The 19,930-nt window shown below is 36.8% G+C and overlaps 2 non-coding genes across 2 annotated transcripts in view; both read left to right on the top strand.

Moving 5' to 3' along the window:
• The window catches only part of LOC130087041 (18S ribosomal RNA), a 1,863-nt gene extending 1,849 nt beyond the window's left edge, over window positions 1-14 (top strand). The window contains exon 1 of the ribosomal RNA XR_008807318.1: window positions 1-14. This exon is cut by the window's left edge and continues 1,849 nt beyond it. This is a non-coding gene — a ribosomal RNA (18S ribosomal RNA).
• Window positions 15-329: 315 nt separating this feature from the next.
• Window positions 330-483, top strand: LOC130087039 (5.8S ribosomal RNA). Its single transcript, XR_008807316.1, has one exon. It is a non-coding gene; the product is annotated as a 5.8S ribosomal RNA (ribosomal RNA).
• The last annotated feature ends 19,447 nt before the right edge of the window (window positions 484-19,930 follow it).

Below are 19,930 nucleotides of genomic sequence, written 5' to 3'. Positions count from 1 at the left end.
CGGAAGGATCATTACAGGTCTCCGGGCCTCGGCAGTCCCAGGAACGAAAAACCAAATGCCTCGGGTCCGCCCCGGCGGACCTGAACCCCCCTTCGGTGAAAAACGAGTGGCGAGAGTTGCAACCCCGACGGGTACCCGTAGGCTCCGGACACCCCGGCCCTTGACGGGGTCGGGGGAGAAGGGGACCGTGGGTTTAAAGACCTCCTCCCCATCCCTCGACCGGGGGGGAGGGGGCGCCCGTCCGGGTCTCGCCACCACTCTTTTTTTTTTCCATTCCCACGTCTCGGTCTGTGTTGGTCGGCCCCGAAAACAAAAACACTCAAGTGTACAACTCTTAGCGGTGGATCACTCGGCTCGTGAGTCGATGAAGAACGCAGCCAGCTGCGAGAACTAATGTGAATTGCAGGACACATTGATCATCGACACTTCGAACGCACTTTGCGGCCCCGGGTTCCTCCCGGGGCTACGTCTGTCTGAGGGTCGCTTTGCTATCGATCGGAGCCTCCGGGCCCCGCGGCTGGAGCGTCGTAGGCCCGCCCCGGGCCTCCGTCCTCCTAAACGCAGACCGTCCCCTCGTCCCGTCTCCCCTCTCTCCTTTCGGGGAGAGGCCTCCGTCTTCCCCTCGGGGGAGGGCGGCGCCTCGTCGCTCCGAGGTCCCGGGTGTCCTCCTCCGCGGCTGCCGGTGCCTCAAAACCACCGCTGCCCGCGCGAGGAGACCTCACCCGCCTCGGTCGGCGGACGCCGTCGTGGGGGTCTCGCTCGCACCCTGGGAGGGAGGGGGTCGGCGGGTCGGGAACGTGGGACGCCCCTAGGTCGCCGGCCAGTCCCCGGGTCATTTGTAAAAAGTGCACTTAAGTGAGTTAATAAATATTGTCATTAAAGTGTATTCCCTTTAAGTACACTTAAGTGGTCTTTAATTTTAATTATATTATATTATCTGCAAGTACACTTTTCAAAAAGTATACTTTTATTAGTTTAAGCACACAAAAAGTACGCTTTCAATACAATTAAGCACACTTCTTTTTCACAAGGGAGAACATGGCTAAAGCAAGCAAAAAACGAAATTTCACTGAAAATGTCTTCTATGTGAATAATAGTACAGTGTAATTTATTCCTGTGATCAAAGCTGAATTTTTAGCATCATTTCTCCATTCTTCAGTGTCACATGATTCTTCAGAAATCATTCTTATATGATGATTTGATGATCAAGAAACATTTTTGAGTATTATCAGTGTTGAAAACAGCTGTGCTGCTTCATATTTTCGTGGAAACCGTGATATAGTATTTTCAGGATTCTTTAATGAATACAAATTTAATTCAAACAGATATAGAAATCTTATAATCTTTTGTAACATTATAAATGCATTTACTCTCACTTTTAAACACATTCAATGTGTCCTTGCTGAATAAAAATATGACTTTCTTTTTTTATCTTTACTGACCGAATTAATGAAGTTTATTTTTTATTCCTAGTTAAGCCAACGCTGCCATTGCTAGACGGGTTGTATCAATTTGGACATGCTTTATATAGCCTATGTTCTTACTTAATTGCATAATACAATATTTTTATAAAACTCGTGTGACAATATGTCAAATAATTTATCAATTACAAATTATAAGCAATATCTGACAGCTGGTGGTGCGATAGAACAATTCGTAGTGTAATGTTTGCCACTTCACTTTATTGCCTCTATGAGTCGCCAACGGACAAAAATCACGACAAATGTACGTACGCCAGACATGAAGTTTACTTGGAGGAACGCACATTCTTACGTTAATTTCACTGTTAGTACATCTGGCCGTGAACGTGGAAGCTGACGTACGCCGTGTTTTTGTGCGTACGCAGTGTTGATACATGAGGCCCCAGGTGTGTAGAAACTGGACTTTGAAACATCATTAATGTTTTTATTTTTTAACATTTGCAAATAACAGATAAGGGCGATGAAATTCCCATCAACCAGTTAAATTGGCCAAGGTCATGTTTGCACTGTCCAAACGTCACGTTAGGTTTGAAATAAAAACTCCAGCGATTCTGACGGACAACAGTGGAGTCTAAACTCGTGTTTGGAGCAAGTTTCATCAGTATTTTGTAAATTTTGTTTATTACCGTAAAGCCTTCAGGCAAAAGAAGACAACTAAATATTAATTTACCCACAACAACAAGGTAAGTAATTATTGTATGAGGCCATCCTTAAAAATATTCTTGTTTGCCGTAACCCGACCGACCCCGTCAATTTAGGACCGACCCAATTTTTTATTTTTTTTCCCTTTTAGTCCGACCGACTAGCCGGTTGTAAATTTGCATTAAGACCGATCGATTTTTTTTTTACTCGATCGGCATAATCATCGTAGATGACGCCACGGGTTTTTCTTTCTTTTAAATAAAAACCCGTGGCGTCATCTATGATGATTATGTTTACACCATTGGTTTACGCATGTCACACTATGGTCTGTGCGTTCGATTCATTTCATTCACTGTCAATGGTTCGCGCTCGGTGATGATGGCTGCGGCGCGGCTGCTTGTGAAATACGTCTGTATGAGCCTACATTTAGTCGCTCATTATTCGAAATTCTTAATCGTCAAATAGGGAATAGATCCCAGATAGCAAGGTGACATTGATTAAATGTTGAAATTCCATCAGAATCATCATTTTGGTTGAGGTTGAAAATTCAATGCTAAAATAATATTGATTCAATGTTGATAATTCAATGTTTTTCAGTGTTGAAAAGACAAACATTGAATCAATGTTGATTTTTGGTCAGCTTAAATTTCTCCACTGGTTGCCTATAGACAATCATTGGTTGCATGCCAACCGCCAATCAGATCAAAGCGCGGCATAACAGATTTTAAGCACGGCATATCAGGCATATCAGGCGCGAAACAGACACTCAGAAGCATTCGGACAACGACGGAGTGTTTTTTTGAGGTAAGGTAATCTTATAAATCTCAATTTCATTTCTAATTTTTACTTATCTATATTTCTTACAACTTGTTTGCTTTTCCTGGATGAGTCGGAATAAACTGCGATGTTACATTTAGTCACATGAACGCGCGCCGTGTACAAACCAAAGGCCAGGATTTTACCTAATAATATATTACATTTCAATTTGTCTTTTACCAAATGCCATCGTGGCTAAAACCAACAGTGGGTAACGTTAAATTGTTAATTTTCATTCTAGGGCGAACAACCCTCAAGCGCGCTTTCCAGACATGACGCGGAATGCGCGGCTCTGGCCGCTGGGTCCAGCGTTGCCCTTCAGATACACTGCAATTTGCGCTGCGCTAAAGCCAGAGCAAAGTAGGCGGAGTTTTCAAAACTTTTAGCGGGCTTGTTTGGATGCCCCGTTTTCTATAGAGCATCACAGTCCCGCCCACAGCCGGTGCCGGAAGTAAAAATTCAATACAATTTCTCCATTGACAGTTGGGGTATAAGCCATAAAAACGTAACCATACATGGAAGACTTAAAACCAGCTACGGCTGTACTAAGTGATTGTATATGCTCATATAAACGCCAAAAGTTCATGGGGCACTAACCTTGTTTTAAGATAAATGCCTTTTATTCGCGATGTATTGGATAAGTACTTCATTACCCACAATGCTGAACAATCCCACAGTGATGCATCTGATTGGTGGAAGTCGTGTAACGTGTCTGGTTAAACCCCGCAAAGGTCCGTGAAGACTGAAGATCGTGTAATGACGTAGGGCTAGTTCATTGGTCACACGTCAGAGGCGCCCCCGCCATTGGATGTGCAGTTGCCGCAGCTGCAAATGCGTTTTACATAAGCTTCAGTAAATCGAGGAAAAGGAGTTTCCCTGCACATTTACTATATAATTCACTGGAGGAAAAAGTTCACGTGGCCGTCGTCAGATTTGGAAGTCGCTCAAAAGGCCCTTGCCCCTTTCGCGGTTGTGGCTTCAGTCGACTTCAGTGAGGCGCGGTGGTTTATGGGATGAGTAGTTCCTTCGCTCGGAAATGAAAATATGTACACACTACACAGTCTTGTACCTTTGACTTTTTTTGGATTTTCTCTTCGTTTTTTCACTCGAAATGATATGTTGTATGCTTAGGAGTTCAGCCGTAGCTGGTTATCCTCAGACATGCTCTTAAACTCTTTAGATACGTATTTTCCAAAACGTCAATGGGAGAAATGAATGGGAAATTTACTACAGGTGTTCTGACGATTTGTGCTGCCTTGTCGAAAAATGCTACCGTAGTGCGAATCGATCACAGAATGTCGATTAATATTATATGAAATACAATTATAATACAATTCTAAGTTATGAGTAGCTACTGTATACTGTAGACTACTGTTTTTATTTTTTAAACGGTGTGAAAAGTAGAAAAAGAAATTATCATCAAATATTGACTTGTCAAAGCACACCTTTCCTTAGTAACTGAAACTTTCAATTATTCTTGTTCAGCTGGCTGACCGTACAAATATTCATATGGTAGTTATCATTTTTTAAAGGGAAATTACTTTATAACACATGGAAATTTACCTTTTGTTAAAAAAAACTGAGTCTGCACATGCGCATAACCAGTAAGTAGCAAATCTCGATGGGTAGCACGAATCGTCAGAACACCTGCACCAAAGCTCTCTCGGGCTGTGGGCGGGACTGTGAAGAGTCAAAGACGAGACGTCACTATATTTTGGTCAAATATAATTTACAAAAGTAATTGTATATACCATAGACTTGAATACATACAGAACATGATAAATGCAAAGTAACGTTGAACTGTCTATCATAAAATAAAATGTCAAAATATTGGAAAAATAATGTTCCAAAGTGTTTAACGTGTTAGATACATCTTTAAATTAAACATAAAATACCAAGTTAAAAATATTTGTTTGCATGACATTTTCAAATAAGTGTTGGCATTGCTAAATAAAAGGATTAGTTCACTTTCAAATAAAATTTTCCTGATAATTTAGCTACTTTACAAGATGTCCATGTCTTTCTTTTTTGTCATTCAGGCGAAAAGAAATTAAGGTTTTTGAGGAAAAAATTCCAGGATTTTTTTCCATATAATGGACTTCAATGACAATCAAATGTTAAAAGAAAGTTCAAATGTCAGCTAATAATAATAATTCATTACATTTATATAGCACTTTTCTAGGCACTCAAAGCGCTTCACATGGAAGGGGGATCCTTTAAAAGGACTACCGCCTACCGGTATGTATTTTTATTTTGTAAACATTTGAAATTCCAAAGTGCTCCGAAACGTTTTGAAACAGTTATGATGTAATGAAGCCTTGTTTACTGAAATCACGTGACTCTGGCAGTTTGATACACGCTCCGAACTATGGATTCAGAACAAACGATTTGTAAAGGCTTCGAAGCTTCATGAAGCAGTGTTTTGAAATTGCCATCACTAAATTTGAACCTTCTTTGAACATTGGGATATTTTGGTTGCTATTGACGTCCATTATGGAGAAAAATCCTGGAATGTTTTCCTCAAAAACCTTAATTTCTTTTCAACTGAAGAAAGAAAGACTTGGACATCTTGGATGATATGGGGGTGAGTAAATTATCAGGATTATTTTTTTTTTTTTTTCAAAGTTAACTAATCCTTTAAAAGGACTACTGCCTACCGGTATGTATTTTTATTTTGTAAAGTATTTAACCAGGGGACTTTTGTCCCGAAAATTAAGTTTTTACCATGTAATAGAGTTTTTTTTTTTTTACTACACGTCATCAATCATATCAGTGTATGACAGCAAAGTACAGTACACCCCTCTGCTCTTTAATCACTCTTGCTGTACTTTGATGTCATACACTGATCGGTCTGTGCAGCGACGCTTCAAGTCAAACAAGCCTATAGTGATGGGAGTAACAAAGCTTTGAATCAATTTAACTATTTGCTTCACAAAATGATTCATGGTTTCGAAGTGTTCGAAACACCACTCATATGTATTTCTTTAATGATCCTTTTTTTTCTCTTACAGTGTTCTAAAGCTGATTTCTCTTCCAGACAAAAGGTTCTCTTTGTAGTAAGCCTGCCATTTTTTTACTAAACAACGCACCATTTGCAGAACTCGTTGGTCTAAGAGGCGACACTTGAAAAGAATAGTACAGTCAAAAAGCATATTAAAGTTAATACAGTCTTAGATTTTGTAAATGGATGCTGTTGAAAAAGACATATGCTGGTTAGTTATGTTTTGAAGCATGGCAGGTGGTTTGAGCCGGTCATGAGTTGGTTTAGGCTGGTGAAGTGCTGGTCCTAAGCAACTAGCAACTAGGTCTAGCTCAGGACCAGCTCAAACCAGCTGCCATGCTTCAAAACATGTAACTTTTTAAACCGCTTTCCCTTTCAAGACATCGCAAATTCTAAAATGGCAGAAACACTGGCAGAGCTAGTGTCAGAAGTAAAAGCCCTCAGTCTAGAGGTCCAGGGTTTCCTGAGACGGCAACTGCCAATTTCTTCTCCACTACCTCTTTCCCTCCCTCTAAAAGACTTGACTGAGTTCGAAGCAGCTGAGCAGATTCTTGAAAGTGAAGATGCCAGACATGCGATGGTAAGCAAGTTTTTTCATTTTTTTCATTCAAAAACATATCTACCATGCACATTTAAAAAAAAATTCTAACAGGACATTTTGTTTTTGTAACCTATCCATTTTCTATGCAACTATATTTTCCTGACACCTTACTAGGTTGGCCGTTTTGCTGTAGTGGGAGGAGCATCGGTGGATGCACGCATCAGGAGGATGCTGGCCTGTAGTCTAACTAATGAGCTGGCCTCTCAGATGAACTGGGCTGGGAAGAAAATAAAAAATGAGCAAAAAAGAAAATTGGCTTTTAAAGAGACTAGGCTCAAGATGTGCATGTTTGGTAAGTCAGGGCCCCAGTGGGTCATTTAAAAGTCTTAATTTCAGTTTTATCAAATTAAATTGGCTATTGAATTCTGCAAATTATGTTTTAAGGCCTAAAATTTAGGACCTCTTAACGTTAAAGCTTTTGTTAGTTATAACATTTTAAGATATTTTAGACTTTATATGACTATAATTTGCTAAAGGGGACCTACTTCTTATTTACACATACTCCCAAATATATATTTTACACACATTTTTGTGTGTGTGTGTGTGTAAAATGTGAGTAAAATGCTTACATTGTTAAACCCTGTTAATTTTAGTTAATATCTTCCTTTACTTTTTTCACAAACTATTTCAATCTTTTCAACTTGCTTTTCCATTTAGTCCTCCTGTGTGTATGCAGGTGCTTTAAAGCGAAATGTCTACTCTATACTAAAATTCATTAAATGGTCTTGTTTTTGAATTCTGCTTGTTTTAACTTAAACATTATATACAATTTCACGTTTCACTTAATTTTGTAATACATTTGTATTTTATAATTAGTCACATTTCCAATTTTTTTTTTTTTTTTTGTCTAGATGCCTTACAGCAGCAAGGAAAAGTGGAGAAAAAGGAGGCCTCTGAGTTTGTTTTTTCTATGTCTGTACAAAAATGGCTCCGTTACGCCCCTGAACGGCTTGGGGGTATTGCTCGTGGAGGAAACCCCTGAGTTCATTTAGAATTACGGTACGGTATTCTACCCAGGAGTAGAGGTAAGTGCATTTGCCTAGCATTTGCCTATTAGAGCAACCCCTTCTCTACCTACTTTCAATTCTTTTAAATGCCTACCTATTTTATTTAGTTGATTGATTCTTTTCTTTGGTTGGTTTTATTAATTTATATCTGAGTTCTTATATCTGTTTTATGGTTACTCCTAGTTATGTTGCTCTTATTTTATTTTAAAATGCTTGTTATATCTTGTTTTATTTTTTAATGCATGCTGTATCCTGAACGGCTTGGGGGTATTGCTCGTGGAGGAAACCCCTGAGTTCATTTAGAATTACGGTACGGTATTCTACCCAGGAGTAGAGGTAAGTGCATTTGCCTAGCATTTGCCTATTAGAGCAACCCCTTCTCTACCTACTTTCAATTCTTTAAAATACCTACCTATTTTATTTAGTTGATTGATTCTTTTCTTTGGTTGGTTTTATTAATTTATATCTGAGTTCTTATATCTGTTTTATGGTTACTCTTAGTTATGTTGCTCTTATTTTATTTTAAAATGCTTGTTATATCTTGTTTTATTTTTTAATGCATGCTATATCTTTTGATGTTGTTTCAAAAGATACTTTGAACTTTGGTATGTTGTAAATGTGCTACATAAATAAAATTGAACTTGAAATATTTATCAGAGTAATGTTTCAATGTTTCATTCTTTCTTACCTTAGTCCTGTGCTGTTTTTGTAATTTTTGTTTCTGAATATGATATTTCCTGCTCAGTTATGGGGGCATAAATAAATACATTTGCTTGTGAACTGAAAGATGTAGTTTACTTTGAATGACATTTTGATTCAAACCCATATTTAATTGCAAACCTACATGGTCTCTGACTGAAAGGAGTCATTTAAAAATTCAAGAATAGTACAAGCCTAATAAACAAGCATAGAATCTTGCTGTACATAAAGCAAGATTGATTTTAGATTGTTTTTATGTTGATTCAATGTTAAATAAGTGATTTAATTATGGTTGAATTAATATTGATTTTATGACCATAATGATTGATTTTTCATTGATTTTTCATCGTTGAAATAACATTATTTCAGGGTGCAAACCTGATGAAAAATCAATGTTAAATTTCAACATTGATTCAATGATCTTTTGGTTAATGCATTAACATTGATTCAATGTAGATTCAATGTTGGTCTGCTATCTGGGATGTTAACGGCCTTTTCTCGGAGCGCGTCCAGCAGCTCGTCACGATATGGCCGCCGCGAACGCGCATCACACAGCAACGGCAGGCTCTGACAAACACACATAAGTATGGGAAGCCAAGCACACCCAAAGTGGGACGAAACGGCGGGGTGTTACAGAGTTCGCGCAGCGCGGACATGTAGCTAATCTGCGTGGCTCAATGGACCGAGACGCGCGAGCGCGACAGACTCGACAGCGCAGGGAGGAAGTGTTTGCTTGCGCGACCTAATCTCACCAGCGCCGCGCTGACCAATAAAACAGCACATCCCATACCGAAATGTACTAAATTACACTAAAGAAAATCGACCATTCCATAATATGCGCCTAGCCATTTGACCTCACTGATTTCCGTTAATAATAGCAGATGTTTATGGGTCCAATTTAAACGAATAGTGCCAAATGCGCTGTTTTATTGGTCGGCGCGGCGCTGGTGAGATTAGTCATTAATTTATTTGTTTCCCTCTGAAAATCCACTCTTTTTCCCCAAATGAATGCAGCTGGAATTAATGCAATAAACATGTTTTTTGACAAAGATTTCAAATTGTTTGTTGTCTATAACCTGTATCAGAATCAGATTCGCAATGGTGCGCCCAAAGGCATGGGTTGAAGACACTGTCAATGGCGTCACGATATGCAAATTTGTTTAAATTCATACCGACGTAATCACCATGACCAAAATTGTCCTTTTTTTTTTTCATTGAATTTTGAAAAAAAAAAAATATAGACCTACCTACCGACCCTTTTTTTTTTTTTTTTGCTGTTACTGCAAACCAAAATATTTTTAAGGATGGCCTGACAGACTGAAAAGAGCTTTGCAATATTTTGCTACTCATTTGTTCTCTTCTCCTTTTCTGTCTTCCTTTGTTTTTCAATTTGTTTCCTTTCTTTATGAGACTCTGATATGAACGAGAATATCTCATCACAAATGAGCATAATGTTAAAATAGCTTTACATCACTTCTCTAAGTTGATGTTATATTCTGCTTTTCTTCATGCATGTCTCTGTGTGTAATTGTGCTTTTCATGTGCAGATTCAGCGAGTCTACTGAATTTTAAGCACTCTGTAAACACTTTTTGAGCATTAAAAAACGTTTTAATGGGAGTAGTGAATGAGAAAAAACAGACGAGAGAAGAAAGTCTGTCTGTAATCCTCAATAAAACTCTCTATACCCTTAAACTCTTCTGCTGGATTGACTTGCATCTCAACAGCATCACAATATCTTGCAACATTGCTGTCATATTCGTCACTGTGCAACACTTTTGGGTCCAACGATACTTTGTCTTTCAAAAGGTTCAGTCATTTTACTTGTCTGCCATTTCTTATTTTATTGCAGTCTAAACTCTTGTTTTGTGCAAGTTCCACAGCTGGGTTAATATAAAGTAACTTTCAACTATATGAGACCCCGTCAAAGTGACTGACAGATAGAGAACATCTCGGTACAATAGTAACTGAAACACTCACTGAGTGTAAACAGAGACAAAATGTTAAAAGAAAAAATCTATTTTCTTTGTTTGTTAATTGTAATTTTACGTTTTTCTTAATAATGATTTCTCCCAGTGCTGTGCTCTTTTCTGTGCAAGTCTACGGTGTTTTTATGAAAGCTGCTTTAGTGCCGTAAATTCTTAAAAATGCGTTATAGCCTTTAATTAGCTCTCAACTCATTTTCCTTCATCTTATATTTCATGAACATCAATTTTCAGATAAATTTCCACTAACCCTCACCCTTTCAAACCAGCAACATGAAGCATAACTGATAACTTCATCAGGTTTCCTATATCTACTATATGAGAGAGAAATTAATTTTCATTCAACAAAGTTGTGTGTGTCAGCCTGAGCAACTCACAGTTGACAGTCTCCATCTCAGATTTTTCTCCTGTAAGGAAAAGACTGATTAATAATCTCAAAATTGAGTGAGTGTTTTCTGTGTGCTAGCCTGAGAAAGTGTTTGATATCATCTTGTTTGAGTATCTTCTCTTACCAATGCAACGTTGTCTTTATCAAACTGTGTGATCTATGTCATTATGAACGATGTGCAACTGTGAGGTGTTCAAGCTGACTCACGCTTATCTGTAAAGAAAAATAAGAAAAATCTGTATATTTTTTTCTTTTGCTAAAAATCATAGCCATAATCTTAAATTCATGATAATATGTATGAATACACAATGTATCGGGACTAGATTGGGCTTCACCAAACTTTATTCAGAGCTAATACGCAAAATAGTATTGTTCCGGCTTCTGCTTTATTTGATACTGCAATTTGAAAATGTGTAGTTTTGCCCCTGGAGTTAATAAAAATAAGCCTCAAAAATACCTGACTTGAAGAAAACTGTCGAGGATTTCGTATGTTTCCCTCGATCTCTGTATTATGAGTGCACAAAATTACCATAAAATACATAACAACTTACATATTATATGTTATACTTGCATATAACAATAATGCATTCTCTGTATACACAAAGTGACCCATATTGTATTTACAGTCAAAACACATAAAGATATGAGCATCAATTGACATAAAGCACTATGTCCATCCTGTTACACAACAAACAAGATAGCTTGCATAAGTGACAAAATAAAATATAAAATAAGAAAATGAATAAAATATAAAATAAAGAAAATGCAAATCATATTACCTATAAATCAGAATTAATGTAATACTGTATATTATACTCTAGTCAAGTGCATATTAATCTCAAAACCTTTCAGTTGTCACAATACCTACCACTTTACATGTCATCAGAAACTATTCACGTTCGTGTGCGACAATCTCATCTCTTTTTCCACAATACGGGTATATAACAATTATACAAACATCCTATATGTTACATATGACACTGCGCCTCAAAGTGCATATTGAGTATGCAGCGAAGTTTCTCACAAAGCTTCGTGCCGGAGCGTGTATTGTTTTCAGAGAAACACTGTCACGGAACGCACACAAACAGGTAGGGTAAGATCCAATAAATCGCGCTGATTAAATCTAACAATCACTTATAAGTTATCATACCACGCAAAACCGTGCAAATTATACTTTGTTCTCAAATTGTTAAAGGGATAGTTCACTTTGAAATTAATTTTTGGTATGTTTTAGCTTACCTCAAGGGCATCCAAGATGTAGGTGTCTTTGTTTCGGCAGTAGTTTCAATTTTGATATTTTTTAGGTCAAACCGTTCTTGTCTGTCAGTCATATAATGCAGGTCTATGGTCACCACCTCAAAGAGCATGCACAGAGAAGTCCAAATTAAACATGATTTAATGACTCGTAAATGTAAGTACACATTGATCGCCTAAGACACGAAACGAGCGGTTTTTGTGAGAAAACGAACAGTATTTATATCGTTTTTACCTTTTGTAACCACAGCCACGTCCAAGTGATCTGAGGGCGCGGGCGCTTCAGTCTGCGCACACTGCAAAATCTAACATTGTTCTTACTAAGAATTTTTAAGTTAACTTTACTTAATGTCTAATAATTTGTTGAACTTACTTAAAATTTCTTAGTAATCTGTACTGTTTGCATGCTATGCCTTTGTTACTCAGAAAAACCTATTAAACATTACTTGACTGGTTTGGGTACCATTTTGCCAAAGCAAAAAAACAAACAAACAAAAAAACAGGCGGGGCAAATGGTTTATGTGGCCTTAATAGACCTTTCACTCATTTCTTTCACTTCTGCGGTCATCATTCTTATTTGCATTCGCTCATTGCAGTCATCTTGAATATTATTCTCAATACACCTACAAATTTTAAGAGAGCATCAAAATTCTTTAGTTGACTTCATACATTCATGTTGATTTATTGTGATCACCATTATTGTGATTAATGTTCCCTTTGGTTGGGCACTTGGAACTTAATATATATTATTGTAATTATCTTCCAATTGATGCAGTGATGCAACATGAAATCACAAATATTTGATTTCAAAGGAAGTGAAGTAATAAATATTATATATATTTATACTTAAATTATTTCCATGTTATGAATGAATGTATTAATTATAACATAGCTATATTTCATGTATAATAATGATCTTTTAACATTTTATTATTGCTAACGCTTATGGCATAAATCTTTCATTGGGTTGATATTATCCCTCTATATTTGTGACGATATCTTGCAATTTTGCTTGAGTCACACACAGACTTCAACATTCAGCATGCAAACCACAACAGTGGTAACAATTGTTTTTTAAAATAATTTAATTAGTTAGACCATTATAATTTTATTTGCTGTCTCTTGTCACTATAACCCCAATAACGATAGCAAATAAAATTGTAATGGTAAAACAAAGCCAAAAATAGTCAAACAAAGCAATTCATTTATTCATGCCGCAATGCACTCTGGGAGTACGCTTCCTCAGATCACAGATAGAATTAAGTTCACAAAACTTAAATGGATTAAGTAAGAATAACTTGATGCAATTAAGTTATGCTTACTTGATGAAATTAAGGCAACAAGTTTGCATAATTAAATTAAGTAAACTGAACTAATTGTTTTTTACAGTGCAAGCGCTGGAAGTGATCTCTCGCACGTGGTCTTTTACAGCAAGCATTAGAACACAATTGGATAGATGAGATAGCCTAATAAGTGACGTAGCGATTGAGTCCTCCTGACAGAACTTAGAGCTAAAGCTTCCATTTCACTGAATTAATTTGTTGATTTTATCGAGACTGATAACTTAGGATGACTTAAAGAATGCCGAAGCTTCTTACATCATGTTCATTTTTCACTTTATTTTTCTTGTGTGGAGCAGAAAACAAGATTTTTTGAGTTCACGACAGAGACTAAAATCACAATTCATCGTTGCTCGTTTTTTTTTTCAGAAGGCCATGTCCCCTGTTGTGATTCAGTTAAAGCTGTGCTGCGATTGGTCGTCACTGTGCTGATGGGCGTGGCTTCTGCGGCTGCTGTTGTTCTTCTGGTCAATGACGTCAGATCTACAAGAGGTTAACAGGAGAACATAACAGATGTCATAAATTGCTGGTTTAAACTAAGCATGGTTTAATTGTTTATAGAAATGCTTTATCCTACTCTGAGCTTGATTGTAAAGGGTTTATTACTCGAATCTGGTGTATTGGGCCATTAAGCCAGTATTCTTGAAAATTTAATTTGATTCTTTAATGTCATCCATTTTATATTTCTTTGTTAACTGCAGTGTTTTTATTTTTTCTCAATTTATGTTATGTTGCTGTTTTCATTTTGTTGTAGGCTACACTGTAAAAAAAAAAAGTTTTTTCACAGAAATATACTGTATTATTTTACAGATATTTTCTGTTTTTTTAACATTACGTGTAAATGTCATTAAAATACAGAAAAAAACTTTTATTAAAAACATTAACCATAAAATAAAAGTAATAATCTGTAAATTCATATAAGGAGAAATCATAGTTTTTTTTACAGGATTATTCTTTTGTTTAATTGGCTTGAATGTTAAATTACATTAAATTCTATGTAAAAAGACAAAAAAAATCGCTTATTTAAAATTAAGACAACTATGTGTTTTTTTACTGTGAAACCTTAAATTTAAGGTAAATAGAAATACATGTAAAAAAACAATCGTAAAAAAACGGTAAAAAGTCTGGCAGCAAAGTTGCCAAACACTTACCGTAAAATTACAGTAAAAAACCTTAAGTTATTCTACGGAATAATTCTGTTTTTTAAAATACAGATATTTACTGTAAACATTTTCTGTATTTTTACAGTTCCGCTGCTGTAGAATGAAAAGAAAATCTCATTAAAAAAATGTCTGTAGAACATTAAACAAATGAATAAATCTGCATATAAACTGGAAATTATTGCAGGAATACCTTACAATTATACAATTAAAGAAGTCTTCTGTTTTTACACAGTATTCTTTGGTAAATTCATAACATTATCAATTACATCCACAAGAACTCCCCGTCAAAGTACAGATTTTTAGATGTAAAACACGTACTTTTCACATTAATGTATGGGTTTACTTTGAATAAACTTACTTTTATAGTAATTAAACGCAACTATCCAATATATCTACATACTTTTAATTCAAGGAGTTCACTTTATATAAACATTGTTTTATAGTAAATAAAAGCAACTATCCAATATATCTACATTACTTTACCATTAATGTATAGGGTTAGGGTTAGGTTAGCACCTCACACCTATCAAATACAGGGTAAATGTAAAACCTCCAAGTCCCCTGCCACCAATGCAGATATTTTTCAGAAGCAAAGATAAACTTTGCTGGCCACATCAGCTTAAGATTCAACAAGTGCAGATACAAGAGTGATAGATAAAAAATATATACATAAAATAAAAATAAAAAAACAGCTATGTAGGCTATACCTTTCATGCAGATATGCTGTAAATAAAAATTGACCATAATAATTACTGTGTGTTATTCTACAGCAGTGGTTCTCAACCTCTCCTGCAGGGACCCCCTGACACACCATGTTTCTGTTTTAACCCTGAAATGGCACACCTGATTCAATTAATTAAAGGCTTAATGAGTCATTATTAGAGTAGGAAGTAGGAATTAGTTAATTGATCAATTAGTCAACTACTCATTAAGCCTTCAATTAATTGAATCAGGTGTGCCATTTCAGGGTTAAAACAGAAACATGGTGTGTCAGGGGGTCCCTGCAGGAGAGGTTGAGAACCACTGTTCTACAGAAACAGATCTAAAAATATTGCCTTGAAAGATGGATGAATACAGTAGGAGATATTGTTGCACAGTGTAACTAAATATACAGTTATTGTACATGAAATAATTGAGCTTAAGTTTAATAAATTAAATCAAGAATAGTCAGTGATTGTTTATGCATCCTATATCCAGTGTTTCTACTGTCAGGTACCACTGACTCAGTGTTTACAATTCTGAAGTGTTCTGTAACAATTTCATAAGTGGCAGAGAAAAAATTGAGTGGCAACATTTTCAGACCCCACCCCGTGCACTGTAGCTGCCTGCTGCTGTCTGGTGCTGCAGCCTCAAGTCTCGGATCATCATGCTTTGGGACAGTTTTTCCGCAAGACAACCAGGTTCAAGAATGCTGGACACTAACCTCCTAATGCCTGTCTGCCTGTTGGTGTGAAAGGACTCTTGAATCTTGTGTGCTGATATGTACTCTTTTGGCTTGGCTTTTAAGGGTGACATTGTCCTTTTTGTCTGTTTGAAATGCTGCCCTGACAGTGATTTTCTGACCATATACTATATTGACACGTATCTCATATGCTTATTTGAGAAGAAAATATGTGATTCAATTTAAAAGTAAAGGCTGTAAATCCACTTTAAAAACGTTGAAGCATTAAGACACAAAGTCAATCTATATTCAACAAAATTCAAGGCCCTCAGTGCAGTGAAATCATTAGGCCACTCCACAATTTTCTCGGTTGATGGGAACAAACCGCCACACTATGAATAAAGCTTTACAATGGGGTGCTATATATTTTTAATTTACAATAGGTGAGCAATGTGTGAAAGACAAGGAATTTATTCTGGGGCTCGAGTTCAACCAAGGCTCTTGTAGCATAAACTTGAGCTTTGGTAAACTGGGGGTGAAGGAATTGAAGACATTAAAATGGTTGAAACATTACACAACGTGTAAACAAACATCCTAATTGTTTTTCTATAGTCTCTGTGCTTTAGATATCAAGAAAGTGCGCGCAGATTCAAATAATTGAATGTTGTACAATCATTGGACGAATCATACGCCAGAGGCAATCTCGACCAATGATATTGTTTGACTTTGGGAGGGGGATACGTCATAACTTCGCGCGAAGCAGTAGAGAGCCTGGATAAAGTATGGAACATTTCCACGATATCGGCATTCAGCTTTCACTAAAGGTAGATTAATATACCCAGCCGGCACATGACCGACCTTCAACGTTGAAATATGATTGAAATAATGCCAGTCGTTGAAACAACGTTTAATGCTAAATGGTTGAAAAAGGTTAACAAAAACACTTTCTAAATCAACGTTTAATTTTTTACAAGATCTGTACGTTGAAACAACGTAATGTTTTCAACAACATACAATATCTGCCTTTTAACATATTATGATAATTCATTAGCATTTAATGATTTTTCTGATTTTCATAACAGTTCTTCAATGTATATGTTAAAATATAAGTATTATCATTAACAATAATAGTTTCACCCTCAACAGAGCAGTGCAGCAGAAACCTTTTGCTTTATGTGATTTTGTGTGAATTTACAATTTTGTATGCTTGCCTAACAGTTTACATTGCATTATTACATATTCATACACTGTCATGTCATTTGACCAATTAATTAAATAATAATACAGACTGCAACTCGCGCAAACTATTGCTATTGTTATTGGTTGTTTCTCCGTTTTACTTTGAGCATGATTGGTTAATCTGTCTGTCTTCCAGGAAACTGTCCAATGAGAATGTGCGCAGCTCTGCGCGCCTATTTTAAGTTTGAAAATACGTCCGTTATTCTCGGTTGGTGTGAGCCGCTACTGTTTGCAGTGATTACTCGGTCAGACCTGGATTATTTTATATCTGCCTGTTGAATTCTGAGCGAATTTTAGTTGCTATGTCAATGAAGAACAAAAGCTGGAATATGAACAGAGGAAGGGGTCGTTGGCGATATCAGGTAAGAAAACATTTTTCAGTCCTTAACAGTCTAACGTTTAGGGACACGGGTAATTTATCTGTCATAGGCTTACTGCAACCTCATAAGATAAATAAGTTATCTCTGTGTGTGTTTTTGTTTTGCTTCACTATTAACGTAGCGATATTAGCACGTATTTCAATGTGTTAGTACCATCTAACATTGCTGTGTTTTGTTGTTGTTAACATGAGAGGTAAAAAAGCGTGGGAATGAGTAAAGTGATAAAACCGTCATTTATTCGTTAGAAGTATGTTTACATAACCTCTTCAAACACTGATAACATATTGAAAAGATATTTGTTTACTTTATTTTTTAGATCAAGCATTGGAATAAGATGTTTATCGGGGGAGAACACCCAACAGAAAGACCCATTCACCAACTAACGTTACAGTAAGTCAATTTTACCCACGTACTGTTCGAAAACCTACACTGGGATAGTATTAAGTGTGGTTTTCATACTGTTACTGATGGAAAGTCTGAGTAACTTTCTGTCCTTTTGTCTTTCTTCTGCTGAAGTGGCGCACTGAAAGGGGAGATTCGTGTCACCTTCATCAGTCCTTTCTTTAATCACTGGAAACCATTAAGGGAAAGACCCTCAGATGCAGGTAAAATTATTTGATGGGGTTGTTAGAGTTATTTGATTTTGGTGTACCAACTGGCATTTTGTGTGTGTGTGTGCTTCCCTTTCTATGATACACATTTCTGACGGGATTGCCATGCTTTCAGTGTTGCCAACTATTTTCAAAGGAAAGTAGCTAAGGCCTTCCCTAAAAGTCGCTAAATGTCGCTAGATGACGTCATACGTCAATTAGCATATTAATGACGTCATCGCGTCGTACTTGCATTCTGTCAGCCTAGTGCGTTTTCTCTCTAAATTAATGCTCTATTCAGTACTATAATATAGCCGAGTGTCAAATAAAGCTGTTCTCATTTCCTATTTTTTTGTTGTCAGACAATTGAACGAGTAGCTAATAATAAAGTGAATGATTAAATTTTTTATAGGCCTATGTGGAACATTACCTGAATTGAGAGAGTTAGGGAACCGGATGAACTAGCTCTGTGATAGTGAGTGTTACAAGTAATAAGCACAAGAAAAGAAATAAAATTAAAATGGTCAAACTAAATTCTTTAAATATAAAACAAAAGAAAAGCAGATAAGTGATAAGTCCATGGAAAAACACTGCTCATTCGCGTCTGTCAGCGGCCGTGCGCTCCTCTCAGCCAGTCACTGAACAGGGGAGACGCAGCTATAGAGAGAGTGACGACAGGGAGAAAGCAAGACCTCGCGCTCGCAAGACAGTACTGGCAACATTTGGAGGTTACTGAGGTTTGTCCAAAAGTCGCTAAAATTGTCGCTAGTCTCTTTTTTGAAAAAATGTCGCTAAAGGGGTCTGAAAAGTCGCTAAAAATAGCGACAAAGGCGCTAAGTTGGCAACACTGCATGCTTTATGTGTAGCAGTTCCGCATCACAATCCGTACACTAAAACTCGCTTCCGGGCACGTAAAACGTCAGTGCGATCCTTACCGGATTAGACCAATGAACTTTTGATGTGTCATTTACTGGGGGAGGGTCTTATCTTCGTTTCTTAGCTTTGATTGGTTTATTTTTGGCCTATGAAATGCTCATAAATGGCGATTTGCTTGAGGCTGTGCTGGGTGGGGAACTATGTTACGCGTCACAAGATTCCGTACAGTCATTGTTGGGAGCGTAACATGAAACCGTACAACGGGGCATCATGATTGCCTCATCGTGCAGGGTGTCTTATAGTAGTTAGATTTCATTATGACACAATTTACTTCACATTTTACTCTTTGGTTGACTTTAAAGTCCTTACATCGCTGATCTGCAAAATATTGTTCATTACGAAAAATGCCGCGTTCAGTCACCGCAGGTCGTTTCCAAGACCTTGTGAACATAGTTTTTAAACCGCCGTTTAAAATGGGGTTTCATTAACCTTATAACACACATTTTAGGTTAAAAATGTTCAACACCAATAACCATTACGTTTAACTTCAATACTATAGACCACATGACCAAAACTTCATTCATTTCATTTGCTGACTCTCTTCCCTCCTTCACCGGAGTCTAACGCGAGATCCCTGCCCACCGCCATTTTTAAATATCACTCGGGTGTCATTGTACTTACCGCTGAAATGTCGTCTTCAAAGGGCGTGGACTTCGACAATGCGTGAAGAAGATCAAAGATGACAAAACACAGTTTCCAAAGGTATATATAACTGTATTTGACCTGGAAGTGATTCATTGTACATTTGATTCAAAGGGTCACTGTACGGATTCATGTTACGGAAGCGCTGCTGTACGGATTGTGATGCGGAACTGCTATGTTTACATTTTTAATCATGTAACAACTAACAGTCTCAAAGATGACATTACTCAAAGATAACATTTTTACAATTTAAATAAATTTCATATACATAATATATATATATATATATTTATGTTTCCTCACAATGTCAAATGTGCTTGTTAAGTGCGGCAGCTTTTATACATTTTACAATTTTAATATGCAAGTTAACATTATGTCGAGTCAGCA

Source organism: Rhinichthys klamathensis, unplaced genomic scaffold, assembly GCF_029890125.1.
Source record: "Rhinichthys klamathensis goyatoka isolate OS25496 unplaced genomic scaffold, OSU_Roscu_1.1 h1tg000103l_1, whole genome shotgun sequence".
In the NCBI taxonomy this organism is placed as follows: domain Eukaryota; kingdom Metazoa; phylum Chordata; class Actinopteri; order Cypriniformes; family Leuciscidae; genus Rhinichthys; species Rhinichthys klamathensis.
The sequence above is the reverse complement of the archived record's forward strand: the minus strand, read 5'-3'. Positions and strand labels throughout refer to the sequence as shown.